The sequence below is a fragment of the Siphateles boraxobius genome, unplaced genomic scaffold (genome assembly GCF_051911475.1).
Source record: "Siphateles boraxobius isolate OS27281-9 unplaced genomic scaffold, OSU_SipBor_1 8, whole genome shotgun sequence".
In the NCBI taxonomy this organism is placed as follows: domain Eukaryota; kingdom Metazoa; phylum Chordata; class Actinopteri; order Cypriniformes; family Leuciscidae; genus Siphateles; species Siphateles boraxobius.
In genome coordinates this window covers 28,687,495-28,691,702 of record NW_027509208.1, presented here as the reverse complement: position 1 = coordinate 28,691,702, position 4,208 = coordinate 28,687,495, and the positions used below count along the sequence as shown (strand labels likewise).

The 4,208-nt window shown below is 39.6% G+C and overlaps 2 non-coding genes across 2 annotated transcripts; both read right to left on the bottom strand.

Annotated features, from left to right (window-relative positions):
* Window positions 1-1,368: 1,368 nt before the first annotated feature.
* Window positions 1,369-1,582, bottom strand: LOC143729872 (small nucleolar RNA U3). The gene has a single exon (XR_013200127.1). It is a non-coding gene; the product is annotated as a small nucleolar RNA U3 (small nucleolar RNA).
* Window positions 1,583-3,328: 1,746 nt separating this feature from the next.
* Window positions 3,329-3,542, bottom strand: LOC143729977 (small nucleolar RNA U3). The gene has a single exon (XR_013200222.1). It is a non-coding gene; the product is annotated as a small nucleolar RNA U3 (small nucleolar RNA).
* Between the last annotated feature and the right edge of the window lie 666 nt (window positions 3,543-4,208).

The window sequence follows — 4,208 nt, the reverse complement described above, 5'->3', positions numbered from 1 at the left end:
AATTGTCCAGAATATATAGGTTCTCAGGATAACCTCTAAGGGAATTAATTTGTCATCGAATAAATCTGTTTGTCCAGCAAACTGATCATGCGATCTTCATCAACTCCTATAGAGAAATTATCCTCAAGAGACTCGCAGGAAAAGACGATCTTTCCGGCCGTGAAAGATAGCTTTCCTGTTTTGCAACAATACTATTTAAAGTATTCTACAATTTTAAAGCTCGTAGCTGAGATCAAGACATTAAAGTGACTTGTATGAGCATGAAGACAGAATCAATAGATGAATATAATGAATTAAATAAAGGCAAAATTACGTATACCGTTTATAACAAACAATAAATTTATTTACAAACACAATAATGGCAACGACAATGAAAGAGAATGCATCAATAAAGAGAGAGAGAGAATGAGAGAGAGCGAGAGAGAGAGAATCTGGAAGGATGATATTGCAAAGTTACATTAAAAACATAATTAAAATCACTTGTAGTTTGTTTAGAACTACTATACACTCACAGATACCTTCATAGGAGCTTTGCAATCGGACGAACATAACAACATATCAAATATATCTCAGTAAAGTCTACTAAATGAGGAAATTAGTTACGGTCCATGTATGTGTGTGTGTGTGCGGAATGTGTATGTGAGTTTCGTAGAGAGCTTTCTGGCCCCTTGGCCTAGCTCTGAGGAGATAGCGATCTCTTTTGAGGCTTGACCCCTGGCTGTGTGTCTGTGTGTTGTAGACAAGTTCCTTCTTGCTGAAAAGGGGAGGCTTGGTTTTAACCTCAGTTCGCTATGAAAGTGTCAATGAGCGCCATTTTGAACAGACTTCCTGGCACTTGCTGGTGAATTACTAGCGTGGAAGTCAAAGATTAAAAGCTTATCAACTGTGGTTTTGAATGAGTCCCAACTGACAGAGTCCAGATACCCTACAGGTATTGCTCCATTGGTCCTGGGCTCCTCTTTCCAATATTGGATTGCCACAACGCGTTCCAGAAAAGCTTCTAAAACAATCCACTTTCTCAAAAGGCACAAATGTCAAACAACTCGCAGATCATACCCCTTTCTTCAACAAAAACAAAAGCAACACAGAACCTTCATCAACAACACAGAGGTGACGTCCAACGAAAAAATCATGAACCTGCCAAAAATTGCTAACATAGACATTTCAGAAACTTGACTCCATTCTTAGAAAACTTGCAATGGCTGACCTCAAACTGAGCACGTATCCAGAGCACTCTTTACCATAAAACCCACTTTATGCAACTGCTGTCTTACACTACACACAGATCCGCATTTCAACAAAGTTTGCTGCATAGAACCTACAAATGCAAAAACAAAACAATTCCAAAATAAGACTTAAAAGCCAAACACCACTCAGAACATACTCCTTTCTTCAATATTGCAAAAAGCAACACAGAACGTTCATCAACAACACAGAGCCCCCAACCAAGGTCGCTGCTCTGTGCCTAATTCACGCTCAAAAAGGAACATCATGACTCTTCATCGTGGGTTGGGAGACAAGCAGTTTCAAAACACTTTTCCAAGTAACGAACTATAGAAATGATCTCTGAAAATATAATCTTAACGGTTTATAGGAACTCAATCGGCATTCCATTCTGCAGCGCCCCTCCTCTAAAATGGTTTTGTGTAGTTGAATTTTCACTCATTGAAGCTGAATATAGAAAATCTTTTAAAAGAAAAGTCACACACACATTAACAATTCTTTATGTAGACATTTCAGAAACCTGACGTCGGTTGAGCACTTAGATAACATGCTAAGACTGACATCGAATTGTGAAATGAACCCGTGTCAGGCCCGTTTTTTCAATAACACCTGATTTTCGTATCTGCTGTATTATCCGAGATGCAATACCACATCGCTGCAAATATTTCAAGTTTTTGCAGTGATGTGGTATCATACCTTGAATGAGAACACGTTCGCTTTATACAAAGGACGCTGTGACATGGGACCCAAGACGAGGAGAGGTTTAAGCTGCCACAAAACACAACCACAAGAAAGACGGGAGCCGGGTTAACAGAAAGGATCTTTTATTTAGCCAAGAACTTAGGAATTTAAACTGCAACTTAGGTTCCTACCGACTGTGGTATCAGTGGCGGCTTAGTTCCCCACATCTGTTTCAACGCTTGGCCACCTTAAAGGGGGAAGACAGAACTGAAGAAAGGCAAAATCATTAAAGAAGATGTTGCAAGTCTAACTCAGTCTTCTTACTCTTCAGCCGGTTTCTCTCTTGGCCAACGTGTGCTTCAGCACCTCATACTGAAGAATTCTGTATTTAGAACCATCTAGCCTTGAGTGTAGAAGAGTTCAAAATTTTATGGTGACCTCCATTAGGCCATTATTGCCTACAGCTGTGGGTGGTTCCAAGTTTGGAGTGTGAATAGGTGGAAATGCTCATGATTGATGTCTTTTCCTAGCCGGGAGCTGCTCCATTGGTCCTGGGCTCCTCTTTCCAATATTGGATTGCCACAACGTGTTCCAGAAAAGCTTCTAAAACAATCTACTTTCTCAAAAGGCACAAATGTCAAACAACGCTCAGATCATACCCCTTTCTTCAACAACAACAAAAGCAAGACAGAACCTTCATCAACAACACAAAGGTGACGTCCAACAAAAAAATGAACCTACCAACAATTGCTAATGTAGACATTTCAGAAACTTGACTGCATTCTTAGAATTCTTTATGTAGACATTTCAGAAACCTGACTTCGGTGGAGCACTTAGAAAACATGCTATGACTGACATTGAAATGTGAAATGAATCCGTGTCAGGCCGTTTTATCAATAACACCTAATTTTCGTATCTGCTGTCTTATCCGAGATACAATACCACATTGCTGCAAACATTTCAAGTTTTTGCAGTGATGTGGTAACTGGAACTTAGGTAGGAACCTAACTGGAACTTAGGTTCCTACCAACTGTGGTATCAGTGGCGGCTTTGTTCCCCACATCTGTTTCTACGCTTGGCCACCTTAAAGGGGGAAGACAGAACTGAAGGAAGGCAAAATCATTAAAGAAGATGTTGCAAGTCTAACTCTGTCTTCATACTCTTCAGCCGGTTTCTCTCTTGGCCAACGTGTGCTTCAGCACCTCATACTGAAGGATTCTGTATTTAGAACCATCTAGCCTTGAGTGTAGAAGAGTTCCCAATTTTATGGTGACCTCCATTAGGCCATTATTGCCTACAGCTGTATGTGGTTCCAAGTTTGTAGTGTGAATAGGTGGAAATGGTCCATTTCAACAAAGTTTTCTGCATAAGACCTACAGATGCAAAAGCAAAACAATTCCAAAATGAGACTTAAATACCAAACACCACTCAGAACATACTCCTTTCTTGAATATTGCAAAAAGCAATACAGAACACTCATCAACAACACAGAGCTCAGAATCAAAGACACTGCTTTATGCCCAATTCATGGTCAGAAAGGAGCATCATGACTCTTCATCATGGTTTGGGAGACAAGCACTTTCGAAACACATTTCCAAACAAAGAACCATAGAAATGATCCCTGAAAATATAGTCTTAACAGTTTATAGAAACTCAATCGGTATTCCATTCTGCTGCGCTTCTCCTCTAAAATGGTTTTGCGTAGTTTAATTTTGTAGGCGCTAAAGTTTACGTGACATTTTAGCGGACACATTGAGGCCAAAAGCAGAAAGGACTTCCACAATCTCTTTGAAGCCTACTGTTAAGATATGTGGAATACAAACAACAATCCATAATGTCTTACTTTTTTGTAGCATAGCTACCCGTTTCATGCTTTGTAGTTCATTTGTTGAAGCCAAATTTAGAAAATCTTTTAATAGAAGTCACACACTCATTAACAATTCTTTATGTAGACATTTCAGAAACCTGACGTCATTTGAGCACTTAGAAAACATGCTATGACTGTCATCGAAATGTAAAATTAACCCTTGTCGGGCCCGTTTTTTTCAATAACACCTGATATTCATATCTGCTGTCTTATCCGAGATGCAATACCACATAGCTGGAAAGATTTAAAGTTTTTGCAGTGATGTGGTATTGTATCTTGGATGAGACGACGTTTGCTTTATACAAAGGACGCTGTGACACAGGCCCCAAGACGAGGAGAGGTTTAAGCTGCCACAAAACACAACCACAAGAGAGACGGGAGCCGGGTTAACAGAAATTATCTTTTATTTAACCAAGAACTTAGGAATTTAAACTGG